Raw genomic sequence first — 16,191 nt, 5'->3', positions numbered from 1 at the left:
GGGTGGCTCAGTTGGTTAAGCGACTGCCTTCGGCTCAGGTCATGATCCTGGAGTCCCGGGATCGAGTCCCGCATCGGGCTCCCTGCTCGGCAGGGAGCCTGCTTCTCCCTCTGACCCTTCCCCCTGTCATGTGCTCTCTGTCTCTCTCATTCTCTCTGTCTCAAATAAATAAATAAAATCTTAAAAAAAAAAAAAAAAAGAAAAAGATGGCTATTCATATCAATTTAAAAAGGTATAAACTACTCAACAATAAATTGTGTCTATACATATGGGAAAAGGTTGAAATAGATCCTTAACCAATTATGGAAATATGCTCCTGAGGGTTAAAGAAATTAATAGAAAAATTATGAAGTCATAGAAGTAAATATAAAAGGCACATACCTTTTGATGGTTCCAGTTTAAGATGGCGACATAGGAAGATCCTGAATTCACTTCCTCCCACAGACATACCGAGTCCACAGCTGTGTATGAAAAGAATTTCCTCTGAAAATAATGAAAAGGCTAGTTGAACAATGACTACACATTGGGCAAACGAGAAGAAAATCACCTCAAAGAGGGGAGGGGAGGGGAGGACACAATCTTGCCGTGAACCTTACCCCCAGTGCAGCGACCAGCAACCAGAACTCAAAGTCTGGAGCTTCTCCTTGAGGAGAGAAGGGTTCCAACCCCACATCAGCACCCTAAGTATTAAGACCTGCATCTGAGAGATGAGCCCCCAGACATCTAGCTTTGAAAACCAACAGAGCTTGTGTGCCTGGGAGGCGCAAGATTAGAGAGCTGACACTCGGCTCTTAAAGGGCCCGTAGGCTGAGACTCACCGTCCCGGCGCCCAGGGCAGAGGCAATGATAGTGCCCAGACTTTAAGTGAAAGCGGCCCACTGGCTTATATTAAAGTGTCAGTCCGAGTACAGACATTTAATCTAACACACACACCGAAGAGCCTGCTGGAATACTCTCCTGGGCCAGACACTGGGGGGTGCCATCCTCATGCTCTCCCTCTGCCTTGCTCTAGCTGAATGGGAGAAGGGGCTCAAAAGGTACAGATTTCCAGCTATGTATATATGGTATTTATATATATATGGTATTTAAGGTATTAAGGTATTATATATAAAAGTTCTTTAAAATCCTCTTATAACAAAAATGAAAAAAGAACTCCTAAATATGAAAAAGAAAAACATACAATTGAATATTGAACTATATGAAACACATTAATAGGCATTCATGGCAGAAAATAACATGAATGACTGTGAGACATGAAAACAATTTTCATCTAGTTAGTAATCAGGGGAATTAAAATGAGAGCAACAGTAAGATTATTTCCTCTCTTGGGTTGCCTGGCTGGCTCAGTGGGTAGAGCATGTGACTCTTGATCTCAGGAAAGTGAATTCAAGCCTACATTGGGTGTGGAGCCTACTTAAAAAAAAAAAAAAAAAAGATTATTTCCTCTCTGGATTGAAAGAGAGAGAGAGAGAACATGAGTGAAGACAAGATATTAACCCACACACTGCTAACGGTATACAATTTCAGTCTGAATTGAAAGGAAATTTGGCAGTATCTCAGAACTTAAAGTATACATATTCTTTGACTCAATAATTTCACTTCTTATGTACTCCCCCGAGAAAGTCACAAATATGCGCAACATACAAGGATGTTTATTGCAGTGCTGCTTGTCAGCAAAGAATTGAAAGAAACCTGATGGCCAAATATAATATGGCACATCAATGGCTAAATATATTATGGTTTGTTCTATCTTAAGATACTATACATAGATTAGAAAAATAATTACATACATATGTGCTCACGTGGACATTCAGTGAGAAGATATAGGTTCAAAAACAAAACTGTATCAATATCTTGTTATATAAAAATAAGCAGAAAAGCAATGCCTTGCCTGATAAAGCAAATTTTTGGTATAGCATGAGAAGTCGTGAAGGAATTAAACCTTTAATTTACATTTTTGAGAATTTTGCTACAAAATACACACTTAGTATTGCCCTAAGAAAATTGGAATAAAGGAATATACCAGATATTACGTTTTTCCTTTAATGAAAAGGGAAGGGAACAAACCAAGAGAGTGAAGAACAAAATGCAAGCAATTCCGTAGGAAAGGAATCCATCAGCGTGGGTTCCCGCCCTCATCGTTCCTAGCTCAAGAAAAGACCAAACAGCAACTGCAATCCCACTAGTTCCACCAGGGGGCACCACTGGCCAACTCCACACTCAGCAGACGGCCAGCGCGGCAGCCCATTCTTGGGGTTTCTGATGCCCCACACTGATCAGACACACTTCTCTGATAACATACTACATACATGGTGCCTGAAGGTGTAGTCCTAAGCGTCTGCCATTTGCCTCTGTTGGGACTAGAAAGTCTATTCCTATGTTGTTGAGGGGAGATTTCTCCCACTCCCCATCCCCAACACCCTTTAGAAAAATATATTTATTACAATTGCATTCTGCAAATTTTTTTTAAGATTTTACTTATTTATTTGACAGAGAGAGAGAGAGAGAGAGAGCACAAGCAGGGGGAGCAGGAAAGGGAGAAGTAGGCTTCCTGCAAAGCACGGGTCTCGATCCCAGGACCCTGGGATCATGACCTGAGCCGAAGGCAGATGCTTAACTGACTGAGCCACCCAGGCGCCCCTTGACTCAATTATTTCTTAAAGAAACTTTAAGTCATAAAGTACCTACTTAGCATAATACCACTCAAGTACCAGCCAGAAGCTATTGTCATCCAACTGCGACCAGAGCCCTAACTCTGCAGCAGCTCACCACACCAGAACCAGCTTCCCAGCTGCTGGGGGGCTCCTCCTCTCTGTGGGGAGGAGATACTAGAAAGTCGATGTTACCTCCACTAGAGAAAACTGGGTATGGCTTACGTGTAGATTTGAGGTTATTTCTAATCCTCCTTTGTGGCAGGGGTTCAGTGTCCGTGGAGATTCTTCATGCTCAGAACAGCACAAAGTACACAGTCTCATTGTGTTTCTTAGACATTCAAGTGGAGGTAGTGAGTTGGTGGTTGATATGAGTCTCAGCAACAGTGAGATGATCTGAACTAGAGATAAGGTCCACTTCTGAGGAAATACAAATAAACATAACTATTAGAATCACATTTTGAGATATTTTTTTCTCTCTTGCATATTTCCTTTTTAAATTTTCTGAATTGTACCCCCAACCACCTCGGTCCAAGCAGTTGGGCCAGTTTAAGTTGATTGTCTCAGGGGCGAGAGCGTTATGGAAAACAGCGTGCCAGTCTCTGGCTAACACCCAAGCTCAGCAAGGAGAAGAAGTAAGACGCCGCTGAGGGTAAGTACCACAACGGAGTCTAAAAGCAGAATGAAGAGTTCCCTTGGGTGGGGGTGGGGGGGAGCTAGGAGGAAGTCTGGTGTTGGATTCTGAAGAGTTAGGAAATTTCCAGGAAGGAATGGCCACAGCCTCCCAGTGGTTCCTGAGGCCTGAGGCCCAGAGGATCAGTGGGTCCTGAAGAGAGGGCTCATGCATGACGTTATCTGGGCAGAGTTCTTGGGTAAGTGGGAGGAGTAAAGCATGATAGGACTCCAGAGAGATCTTATGGGACCTGCAACCAGTGAGCAAGCAGGGATCCCCCCGGGGTGGGGGGTGGAATGGATGGTTAATTCTCTACACCTGCCAAGAGAAGGCAGACCACAGTGAGGAGGGGCGGGGATGGACTGGAATATATTGGGATTAAATTTCTGCTCTTCCTATGGATCAGCAGCGCTGCTGGTGGTGCGGGGCTCCAAAGAGAAACTGAGTTAAAGCTACATGAAGCTATATCTCTTTTTTTTTTTTTAAGATTTTTTATTTATTTATTTGAGACAGAGAGAATGAGAGACAGAGAGCATGAGAGGGAGGAGGGTCAGAGGGAGAAGCAGACTCCCTGCTGAGCAGGGAGCCCGATGCGGGACTCGATCCCGGGACTCCAGGATCATGACCCGAGCCGAAGGCAGTCGCTTAACGAACAGAGCCACCCAGGCACCCTATATCTCTTTTATATGAATCTGAAGACTGACACTCCTTCCCTCACAGGTCTTGTTTTCTTATCAATTCTTCACCGTCATGCTAACTTACCGGGAGACTCTTGGAAACATTTATGCTTATTCCATCATGAGATGGTCACATGACTCCATTGTTTTCTGAATGAGGTCTTGAAGAATTATAGTTGTGGAAGGAAACAACACACTCAGTTTAAAACTATGAGCAACAGGAGACGTGGGGCATGGGGGTTGACTGCAAGTAAAGAATGTAGAAGCCTTCACTGAAAGGATCACACATCCATGCACACATTCTGCTTCAGTACCGTGTAGAGAATCCCCCAGGGCACTACAGAAGCCTTTCTCTTGCTTCTCTACCAAGGATTTCATGACCTTCCTTCTAGACTAAATTCAAATCTTACTTGCTTTATGAAACCCTGTCCATCAGCTCTAAGAAAAAAAAAATTAGCTTTTTTTTTCCTCTTTGCTTCTAGAGCATTCTTTTAAACTTGTGTTATGTTTTTTGTGCTTTATCGTTATTATTTGTTTCTATATTTGTCTTCCTCTGCACAGTATGTATAAGAGAAACACTTTGCGTTGTTTGGATTCGACTCAGTTAGATTCATGATGTTAATTAAAGTGTGCACATTGACTCGTGAGTGGGTTTTGAAAACAGTAGATTGTGAGCAGTATATTTTTAAAATGGAGAAAAGAACAGAAACCATCAAAGTGATCCAGACATTTTAAGGATGAATAATGCCTCATGAAATTTGTTTCTATTATCTATTTGGATGTTTTGAGTCACAATAAAATGTTCTTCTTATTGAGGATAATTAAAAAAAAAATCAAACATTGGAGGCTCAGACATTTTGGGGTAGACCCCAGGAAGAAAACGATAGCCAGAGATTCTGCATCTTTCAAACTATGAGGGGATCTACACCACACAGAGAGCAATGGGTCAATTGATACAAGTTCATAGCTTAAGTGAGCAAATAAAATAACTATGGATCATGTTATGGAGGTCAACAAGCTATGTCTGTGAAGACAGTAAATATTTTAGGTTTTGTGGGCTATAAGGTGTCTGTCATAACTACTCAACTCTGCTATGGTAGGGCAAAAAACAGCCACAGGTAATATGTAAATGAATATGACTGGATTCCAATAAAATTTCAATTTCATATATATTCAGGTATCATGAAATATTCTTCTTCTTTTGATTTTTTCAACCGTTTAAGAATGTAAAAGCCATTCTTAGCTAATGGTGATTTAAAAACATACCTTATTAATAGAAAATTTGAGGTCTAATAAGGCCTACATGTCAGGTGATTATCATTAACAAGATAGTTTGTTACAGTTCCCACAGATCCCATGCCATGGGATCACTCTGGAGGAATGGGGGAAATTGCAGGCAAAAAGCCTTTACTGTGGTTTCTGTGGGAAGGAATGAGTAAGTCAAGGTAAGCAGGCTTAGGATTGGCTAGTTTGAATAATTTCAGCAGGCTCGAGGGTGTAGTGTCTCTCCTTGGTTATCTAGTACCCAGCCTTGGGGTGATGAGGGCAGGTGAATTGTGGCCTGGAGTGTGAGAGCCCAGTAAAGGGGGTGTTTGGGGTTGTAGGCTCTGGACTGGTTGGTTTATATTTGAAAAGTGCGCTCATTTGTTTACTGTCTCTAAGAATTGGTTAACTCAGGGAAGGTCAGGCCCCAGGTGTCAGAGCATCAGAATACAGCAAATAAAAGACATGGTTACTACATATGGACCATATAAAAACAGGGAGAAGGCCAGATTTGGCCCAGGGGCTGTGGATTGCCATCCCATGGACTAAGAGCCCAAAGATAATGTTGAATGTCAAACATGCAGGTGTTGTGAAAAATAAATACTTCATGATAAATTAATAAATGTAGTACATCATGAAGCTTCTTGATTCTTGCCAGTGAACATGAAAGAAAGAAATTATAATTTATGGTAAGAAACACCTGCATCCATTCAAACTTAAGGAAGACCTTATCCTATTTGGCCTATGTATTCCGTTCATTCTGCTCCCGTAGTCCCCAGAACGTGAATATTCCCTGACCTGCTCTTTCTATCTTTACCGAGAAGAGCAATAGGCAGAGAATGGAATTTGGAATTCTCAAAGTAGTTGTCAACACGGTTTTATCTGCACAAGTCCTCTAGTAAAATATTAGTGAGATCTCTGTCATCTCATCATTCTACCCAGACTGAATTAAAGTTTTTGGAGTTCATAATCTAATTTTACCATCGTGAATTCCTTGAGGGCAAGGATGCTGTTTTCGTCCCCATTACTGTCTTGCTCAAGTCCTTTCGCGGGCTGCTCAACACAGTTGGGAGAAAATCCCAAGGCCAACCTGTGGCCGCCGCCTTCCCAGATCGGGTGCCTGCCCTAGCCTCTTGCTGCAGATGCGTCTCTTGGCAGGTCCCCCTTGTCAGTAGCCAGGGGGGTGGGGGCGCTAGAGCCCAAAGGTGTCCAGCCTTTTATGTGCTCTTCCTTTCATCTACAGTTGCTCCCACCCCTTTCCCTGGCTCATTCTCTGTTCTGGAAGTCTTACCCTTCTCATCTCCATCGGGTGCCCTGCAAATCCAAAGGCCTGAGACTGAGAAATCACAGCTGCCTCTTCCCGTGGTTGTTCCCACCTGTCTGTCCAATCATCACTCCTCTCACCTTTTGCCGTTGGTCTCTCCTGTTAGGACTCGGGTCCTTAAGGGCAGAGGGCCTGGTACCCAGGAGCTATGCCATAAACATTCACTGGGTGGATGGATGAAGAAAGGAGCAAAAGTGAATACATGGCAGCTTGAGGAAGAGGGAGTTCTGAGTGCAGGGTTAGGAGTGACCACGGTGTTCCATGTATGGGCCCCGAAGACTCCTAGTGGCTTTGTAAACCTTCATTCATATTTGATAGCATTTGGGAGTGGCAGGAGCTCTGCTGGAAAAGAGTCTCATGCAGAGACTCTGCGAGGGAATTCTCAGCATGCCCAGGGAGAGAGGGAATTAGAGGGGACTTTAGGGCCTTTAAAGGATGATCATAAGCGTGTATATGGGGGAGGCTGGGAGCCCTCAGTGATGCTCCTGCAGGAGTGGAGAGGGGAGACACGGAATCTTTAGTTAGTGGAGTCTGGCTAGGTTTTTACTACACATTGTGGACATTTTCCTCAACAATAACCTTTTGCCCTATTTACGTCACCACCACCCATACATCAACTGATGGCTTTACCTGTATATGTAATTGCTCTATTATCCTACTGGGAATTATGAATAAATGAGAGTATTTACACTGGTTGATGGATCTAGGATTCCCCCTTCTCTCTCCTTTATTTTCAATATATTCTATAATATTATGTGTTCATTTCGTAATGGAATAAGAAACGAAGGCCCAGTCCGTACCCGGCTCTTCTCCCCATCATGTGCTCTTTGCGTAGTGTGACTGCATTGCTGTACGGTAATGTCCAGCATGTGGGCTCCGGAGCCACAGTGCTAGGGTTTATATGCTGTGCTCTGTGACTTTGGCCACCTCACTTAACCTCTCTGGCCCTCAGTTTCCTCCTATGGAAAATGGGGATAACAAGAGCACCCATCTCCTATAACTGTTATGAAGATTCAGTGAGCAAATATATGTACAATATTCAGGATGGTGTCTGCAACACAGTAAGGCCAAAGTCAGTGTTAACTGTCACTACTATTTATATATGATGTTAATACTTAAAAGAAAAATAGTGAGCCTAACAACCCGAAATGGTTATAAAAACTTGTTTACAGGGGAGCCTGGATGGTTCAGTCGGTTGAGCGTGTGACTGTTGATTTTAGCTCAGGTCATGATCTCAAGGCTGTGGGATCATCGAGCCCCAAGTTGGGCTCCATGCTCAGCGGGGAGTCTGCTTGTCCCTCTTCCTCTGCAACCCCCCATTCTCTCTCTCTCTCTCTCAAATGAATAAATAAAATCTTTTTTAAAAAGTCTGTTATAGTGTTATGTTGACTTATGACACAGGTTAGAAGACTTTCCATTCAAGATAACAAAAATTAAATAGTTGCGTTACTCTAAAACCCTAGGCTAGCTATGGGAAGAACCCAGTTCTACCACCCATGTCCTTCCTGGCTCTGAAAGGCTGAATTTGGCTCTGTTTAGGCTGCCCTCTGGTGGAGACCTTGCAGGAGGGCTGGAGGCTAAAGGACCACTATATTCTCACTTAACACAACAAAACAAAAACACATGCACACAATTCCCTTCCACTGCTTGGACAAAGTGATTTTTTAATGGAACTCTCTGTCTCATTAGCCAACAGCCTAGAGCATGGGCTGGAAGCAGATGTGCTGTGGTGTGGACTCCGGGTTCTGGTTGTTGAATATGCTCTCCTTGTGAGGTCTACTGATCTCTACCATGCTCTTCAGTGTACAAAGCATTGGTTCAATCCTTACAGCAGCTCTTAGGATGGGCACATTGATCCCCATTTTAACGATGAGGACACTGAGATTTATAGAAAAGCAATGACGTGCCCAACATCACACATCAGTGTATTGGGTCATCCGTTATTCAATATGCCAAGTAGACCCAGGGACCAGGAGCTGAATAATCCCCTCACACGGGCTCTGAGCATGCTATGAGAAAATCATTATGTATAGTGGTGGCTGGGGTGTAGGGGGTGGCTCAGGGGACTGGGGGAATGCTCAGAAATGGTATTTATACAGAGTTGGGCAGGAAGAGTCCCCAGAAGTGGAGCAATTGAGCTCAGTCTTGAAATAGGAGGGGCACCTTCCCAGGTGACAAAAGCTGGGGAATGTAGGCCTCCCAACCTTGTAAAATCTCCCTCATAATATAATACCTTGTAATATATGTATGACCCAGCATAAAAGTAACTCTAATATATATTAGATCTTTTTGCTTTGATCGTTAAGTTTAAATTTTTAAAGTTTTTTTTTTTTTTTTGTCAGAGAGAGACACAGAGAGCAAAAGCAGGGGGAGCAACAGAGGGAGAGGAAGAAGCGGACTCCCCGCTGAGCAGGGAGCCCGATGAGGGATTCGATCCCAGGCCCCTGGGATCATGACCTGAGCTGAAGGCAGACGCTTAACCGACTGAGCCACCCAGGCATCCTAAGTTTAAATTTTTAAAATCATCACTCTTCCACAAGCAATTTGAGTTCATTATTAAAGATTCTGAACATTACAGAAACAAAAATAATAAATACCTTGGTTGACAGATTTCAGATCCTTTTTTTCTGCATAAAGAACCACGTATGTATCAACCTAACAAGATGTCAGGAACACTCTCCTGGGTCAACGAACGTGGATGTTCAACACAGTTTGAATGTTTGCAGAGTGTTAAACCTTGTGGTTGCACTACCACATGTTTGGTCGATACCCTGCTGGTGGACACCGGGCCCATTTACTGAACAACTCTGAAACTAAGCCAAGCTGAGCTGGAGAATGGGGCCGAGATACAAGCAGCTGGGGACAAACCAGGTAAAAATTACTCAGCGACCCACCCTTGCCTTTCTTGTAAGTTATTTGCCTTAGATGGAGCTGCAATTCTGAAAGCTAATCTGGGTGTTTTGCAAGAAGAACAAATAAGCAGAAGTACCCTTTGGAGCCTTAAAAGTCGACGTGGGTTGTGTGCAGTAAAGTCTCAGAGCCTGGCTGAAATGGCCTCTGGGTGCAGGTGGATGTGGGGAAGCAGCAGACTTTCCATCTTCCGGAGGATGCGTTCGTTATGGGCGGAGATTCTGAAATGCACTACAACCCTGTAAAAAAACAAACAAACAAAACAAAACAAAACCACATATAGAAGATTCCCTTGTCACCTTATCTTGTTTTGAAAATGAAATTTGTGTCCACAAAAGTGAGGTGTGCTTCTCTCCTAATGAGACCTTACAAGATTCTCTGAGTTCCAACACAGACAGGAGTATTTGAAATACTCCCAATGGTGTGTCCTTGAACTCAACACACCTTGGCTACTTCTTCCCTCTCTTCTCCATCTCTTCACCCTCTCCTAGTTTTTCGCATACCAACTTCATGCCAGGTGTTGCAGGCACTGGGGTTACATACCGGCAATGTGCAGAGCTGACCTGTGGGGACCTTATTCACAGCCCCTGGCGCAGTCGACAAATCTACAAATGCACACGTGAGGGCAAGGTGCGTAGGTCCGAGGGAAGCACGTACGATTCTATCTACGGAGGTCAAAGAGGTTCCCAGAGCAGCTGACGTTTGGGCTGCATCTTGCCAGGAAACAAGGGGGAAATGCTTGTGCAAAGGCGCCAAGGGTGAAATCATTAGTCCTACGTGTGCAGAGAGAAGTACAAGGCACCCGGAGTGCTGAGAGCCTGTCGGAGGCTGGAGAGGGACCAGGGCTTTCTGTGGCATGGAGGCAGACAGGTTTTCTGCCACACACGATGAGGAGGCACCAAAGGGCTCTTAGTGAAGAAATTACAATATGTGATCGGTCATGATCTTTCTTGGTTCCTTGCCTTCAAGCATCCTCCACTCTGAAATGGCCTTCCCAACCCCATCTTCCTTTTATCTGGCTAACTCTGATCATCCTACACGTTTCAGCTCAAATGTCCCTTCCTCCGAGAGTCTTTACCAGAGACATCCCTTCTAGTTCTGACACTGCTACTCAGTCTCCACATCATGACCTGTCATGATGGGCCTCTGTCACCTGTAAAATGAGGATCACAACATGGTCTCACTTCTAGGCAGGGGCAGGATGTAAGGAGGGAGGGGACAGAGACTGCAGAGGATGGTCACTGCTGATTAATCTGTCCCTGGAACAGCAGCAGGGAGGTGACTGTGGAGCCAGGTCAGGGTCCTGAGAAGACTGGATGCTGGATGGGGGTGTGGGTGGGGCACTCGTGGGCAGAGGAGGGATGGGAGTTGTCAGGGGAGGAGTTAGTACCTTGCAGATGGGGGGTTTGGGGATGGTGGTGGGGCAGAGAGAGCTGAGAACAGCTGTGACAGGGAGAAGTGGGAAAGTTCAGGCCCAGAACTGCCACTTGGGCCTCCTCCCCTGAAGAGCGTTACTGGGCTTGGGGCAACCCCCGGAGGGGGGTGTCCCCCCGGAGCTGGGCAGAGCCTCATGGGCAGGCCATCAGCATGGTGTCCTCAGTGAAGAGAGGGAGAGAGAGCGGGAGAGCGAGAGAGCCTCAAGGATCTCTGAACTCAAGGGCACCCAGGCTGCAGTGATGCCCAGTCACAGGACTACTTCCTGTTCCCACTAAGTGTCCCAGTGGAGGCACTAGACTCTGACAAGACTGGGGGTCTCTCGAGGGTAGAGGTTCTAGCTCCCCAGCAGGGCGTGGTGCGGAGAGAGTGCCCGGTAAAGATTTGTTTCATATCTTGTAACCTCTATGTTGAACAAACCCAGGTGGGACATCATCAGAATATGTTTTTATTTTTGTTTTTCCATCCTTTTAAAACGTGCCTAGGACCCTTGACTTTTCTGTTCTCACTCAGGCAGTAATTGTCTTGCAGTCACTTGGGTTGTGAATAGTCTCACTCAAATAATTAGAAAGGCTAGTTTGTGTAATCATCATCATCATCATCATCAGACTGGAATTTAGCATTCAGTCTTGTCCCCTCCTCCTAGCTGTAGAGGATGGTTGGTGAAAACCTGCTGTGTGAGTGGCCAGTGGTCAGCTTCTCACCTTCTCAGCTCCTGTCCCCACTACTTGCTAGTGAAGGCTGGCAATCGGAGGGGGGCGAGATAATTAGGGGTCAAGACAGGGTCTCCTGTGGTGGGACTGTGGCTGGGGGGAGCCTTGCCGGGAGCCAGCTTTCTGAAGCTAAGGCTCTCACTTGTCCTGCCTTCATGGACTCTTCAGAGACCTCTGTGGCCACAGCCCCTGTGACATGGGCGGTGTGTTCTGTCTCTTTGGATGTCATTCCCCTGAGCCTCTGGTCCGCTGGTGGCCCACTGTGCACGGCATCTCACTGTTGGGGTCCCCTTGGCCTTTCAGGCTCTGCTCTCCGGCAGAGCTTAAAACCCCGCTGGCCAGGCTCTTCGGGGCCTGGGAAACACTGGCAGGTCCTCACGGACGAGTCCTGGGAAAGCAGCCCCGTCCTGTGCAGGCTCTCCTTCCCATCCTGCTGCCCAGGCTGCCTCAGCTCTCAGAGCCCTTCCTGCACCCCCAGTCTGTGGGAACACAGCAGGGATGGCCCGCTGCAGCCATGGAGGGCCCCTGGTCAGGCTTGAGGGGAGGAGGCCACCCACCCCCAACACTCCTTGAAAATGACGTGGGCTCTTGGCCACAGCGCCCTGCAAAGAAATCTCTTCACAGATCCTCCCCTCCTCTTCTGACATGCACAGACCCTTCTGTCTTCTCAATCAGGGGACAGGGCTCAGGGATCACAGAACCTGCTGGAGGAGGTTTCCTCTGGGAATTCTAGATATGGGGAGCTGGCTCACACCCAACTCCGTGGGGCCCGGTGAGAGGAGACCCATCTGCCAGGTCTGCTACATTAGGCTGAAAACGCGGGCAGGTGGAACGTCAAGTTCAGCCACTCTGAGTTCACTGCTCCTTTGCTCTGGCCCTCCTCCCCCACTAAACGTCTGCTCTGAGAGTCGGAAACCTGCAACCACGGGGGGACTGGACAGCCCTAACATCTAAGCAGTCTTTATTGCATTCAGTTTGGATCGCCTTTAAGTCATCAATTTTTAGGTGAGGCTATTGGCTGGGACTAAATTCAGCAGAGGATGGAAGTGGCTAAGATTGCTCCACAAACTTGCTGTGTAAATGTGGGCCTAATGGCAAGTAACCTGCACCTACTTAGCAGAAAATCAGCGTCTCCTTGAGGTTCGCCCGTCTCACCTGTCTCCGCTGGTTGGAGAAGGTCCTGGTGGGCGCGGGACAGCCCTGGGATCCGCCGCAGCCGCTGCCCAGCGCTGCCACACGGTGGCGCCGTCGAGGGACTCTCAGCCTCCACAAAGCGGCTTTTGTCCGCGTCCCCGCGCCGCCGCTCAGCTTCTCCCCGGGGTCGGGGCGGGGGGGGGGGGTGACCCCATTCCCTCAACCGCAACCTCAGCCAGGGGTGACCCCCCGCTCGAGCTCACGAGGTTGCAGCTCAGCTGAGTTCTGCCTCCAGTGTTTTTTCACAGCCGCCGTCCAGGTGCCCGCTGGGCCCGGGAACCCCAGGGCCGCACAAGCTGCCGAATCCTAGCGAGCCTTTGTTTTCCACTCCCAACACAAAGGGCGCTGTTATCACCTCCCCGTCTGGACAGGGGGCTCCTGGCATCTATCTAGACTTCTGAGAAAAAGACCCTCGGTGACTCATTAAGGGAGTCCAGCATGCCCTAGCTCTCTCTGCCCCTTCCCTCCACCTCTGCTCAACAGCCCATGAAGGCCAAGTGGGTTTTCTGTCTGAGTCTACAGGCCAAGAAGAAGTTGGCACTTTTCTCAGGAAAGCAAAGGACTACAAGTGTATCTTTTAATCTTTCCCAGGCACCCCTCTTGTAAGTCACTCTGCCTCAAAGTAAAACTGTGTCTAACATGCTTTAAGATCTAGAATGGTCGGCGGCCCTGACCTTCAGAGCAGACCTCTGGGAGCACATGTGAAATTGGTGCAGCAGTCCAACCTTTCGCCCTTAAGGAAGTGACTTTAGATTCCAAGGGCTTGCTCATGCATGGCAATTCGTTTTTAAAGCTTCCAAGAGCAAAGGGTAGACTCTGTGGAGCTGCAGAGTGGGGAATCCAGTGTTTTTGTGGCAGAGATCGAAGTCATGGAGTGCTGGATGTCACACCGGTGACTAAGCCGCCTCTTAACTGAGTAGGAGCCAGGCACTGAGGGAAGCAGGGTAGGATGGTACATCCCACAATCCAGGATAACCCCGGCTGCCATCTTTGAACATGGGGATAACTCAAAGCATCTGTGGGGGGTGAGGTACTCTGCATATGTTATTTCTTATCCTCATGACCAGTCTCTTTGGTAGGTATTTATTATCTCCCCCCCCCCTTTACAGATGAGGAAAGAATGGCTCAGAGAAGTTAAGTAACCAATCCAGTGTCACACAGCTAGTTATTAGTGGAGTTGGGATTCAAACCCAGATCTCAGGACTCTACAACTCATTCTCATCCCCTCACACTATGCTGCCTCTGGAGAATGGTGTCTACCTTGGAAGAGGATGGCAAGGAGAAGATAGCTGGGAATGGATCTTGCCATGTTTCACGGTTCCTTGCGAAATTCCAAGTTTAGACAAATGATAGCTTGGCCATGAAAATCATTCTGACTTACAGACCCTGGCAGAAAGAGTGGGTGGGAACAAAGGGCACAGAATGAACATGACCACTTCTTTTTCTTGGTGGCATGTGGGCTTCTTGTTAATGTGTATCCTCTTTCACATCTCTGTGTCTTTGCCCCCACTGCTCCTCTGCTTGGAGTTACTTCCGCCTTCTCCCCTCCTCCACCTGGGGAGTCTGTCTCCTCTGCAGAAGAAGGCTTTCTTTCCCCATGGCTCCCCTAACACCCAGGTGGAGTTAAGCACTCCCTCATCTGTGTTCCCATTGTTCTCGCCCAGGCCCCAGGGCAGCAGACACTATTCAAGGCATTATTCATTGTTTGTGTAGGCCTAGGGCTGCCATGGTGGGAGGGGAATTCTCTTTTACTCGAGACAAAAGCAGATACTGGGAATGAGCCCCAACCATTGGAAGAACGAGGAGTTCTGAAGGGATCTCCTTCAAAAGGGGGCCATGGTCAAGGGGGGGAAGCTGGGCCAGGAGCCAGCACCTAGAGAGGGTGGTGGGAGTGAGCACAAGTCAGGTCCCAAGATGCACGTGGTGCGCTGTCTGCACACAGATGGCCAGTCCTCGGTAAGTGGTTGACCAATGGGGGAGGAAAGGCTGAAGTGATGAGCAGCCTTTCTCGGCCAAACCTGAGGCTGTGTTGGTCATGGGCAGTGACCGCAGTCTGGCAGTCTGGGCTGAACTCCTCATGCTCCTGGAACTTCCCCTGGTATTTCCCAACTGGCTTCCCCACCGGTGTGACCAAAGACCTGGACTGCTTGACTTGGCAAACTACACCGACCATCCCAGCCGGCTGCATTCTGAGCCCTGCTTTCCCCTGTTTCCAGCCCTCCACGGAGGACTCAACCCCCTCCGTTTGGGGGCCAGCCCCTACTCCTGGCTATGAATCTAATTGTGCCCCACACCCCCTTGTTTTTCTAACTGGGTGTGGGGAATTTCCTTGGTTAAGCCTCCAGGTCTTCCTTCCTTCTGGATTTAATGAGCTCATTTATTTTTCTTTTTCACTTAGCAGGTTTTAGGGCTGGTTAATGAGTGATGGGGTTCTCTTTAAGAGCCAAGTTGGGCCAAGCTCAGGGCACTTTTCTTGCCATTTCCAGTTCTCAAGTCCCCAGTGTCTCTTACAGTCTCTCCCCGGCTCTGGCAGCCACTCTCCTCAGTGCAGTTCCCATCTGTGGAAATTTCTGGAATACAATGACACATCGGCCTCAGGGTTTTATTTTGTTTTGTTTCTTCACATACTTCCCTGGGACAGTTGTTTCAAGATGGTCTGTGCTTTCTAAAGAGAAGAAGCTGTTGAAGCGCCAGGAAAAGAGATCCATTTTTAAATGCAGGGTTTCCTCTTTAGGTTTTGTCTGAAGCTTTTGGTAGATTTTGGGGTGGGGGTTGGCTGTGAATTCCAGGGAGACTTGCCAGAGGCTATTTAAACCTCCTTTGTGTGAAGTGTTGTACAGAGCTGCCAGGAGGGGAGGGAGCACTAATAGAAGGGAACTTGGAAGCCTTACTGTGGTGGCTGGCACTTGGGAGACTTTCAGCCCGGAGAGAATGAGAAAGAATGCAGGGTCCATGTGGCAAGGACAGGGATCCACAGGGACTCAATGGCTTACTCGGTTCCCAGAAGCAACTTGAGGTAATGACTTCACAGCTGCTTTGGTGAATCATGTACCACAGAAAGTTTAGCCCAAGGAATCCCCTTGCCTGTTTGTCCATTCATTTGTACACCCATCCATCTATCCATCCATCCAATAAACAAAGATTAAGTACTTGATGTGAGGCAGACACTGGGTTAGGCCCTGGGGGGGGGGGGGGCAGGAGGAATGTTTGGACCCAGTCCTATCGCACAGGTCATCTCCACACATTTCTGAGAGTGAGGATCCTGTGCAGGAGAGTAAGACAGACAGTGGGAAGGCACCAGAGGGTAAGTCCCAGAAACCTCCGCATGCTGTGCTTAGGTAGTTTGCAGAGC

General features: G+C 47.2%; 1 long non-coding RNA gene across 2 annotated transcripts in view; it reads right to left on the bottom strand.

The window, feature by feature from the left end:
* Positions 1-13,550, bottom strand: part of LOC102748899 (uncharacterized) — a 19,935-nt gene extending 6,385 nt beyond the window's left edge. The window contains exons 1-4 of one of the 2 annotated variants that reach the window (XR_014138186.1): positions 12,801-13,550; positions 9,578-9,737; positions 2,877-3,071; positions 382-483 (exon numbers count right to left, since the gene is read on the bottom strand). This is a non-coding gene — a long non-coding RNA (uncharacterized LOC102748899). The remainder of the gene's footprint in view (positions 1-381; positions 484-2,876; positions 3,072-9,577; positions 9,738-12,800) is intronic. The other variant, XR_014138185.1, reaches the window with a different exon arrangement.
* Between the last annotated feature and the right edge of the window lie 2,641 nt (positions 13,551-16,191).

This window comes from Leptonychotes weddellii, chromosome 10 (genome assembly GCF_054177405.1).
Source record: "Leptonychotes weddellii isolate Sample4059 chromosome 10, ASM5417740v2, whole genome shotgun sequence".
Classification (NCBI taxonomy): domain Eukaryota; kingdom Metazoa; phylum Chordata; class Mammalia; order Carnivora; family Phocidae; genus Leptonychotes; species Leptonychotes weddellii.
The sequence above is the reverse complement of the archived record's forward strand: the minus strand, read 5'-3'. Positions and strand labels throughout refer to the sequence as shown.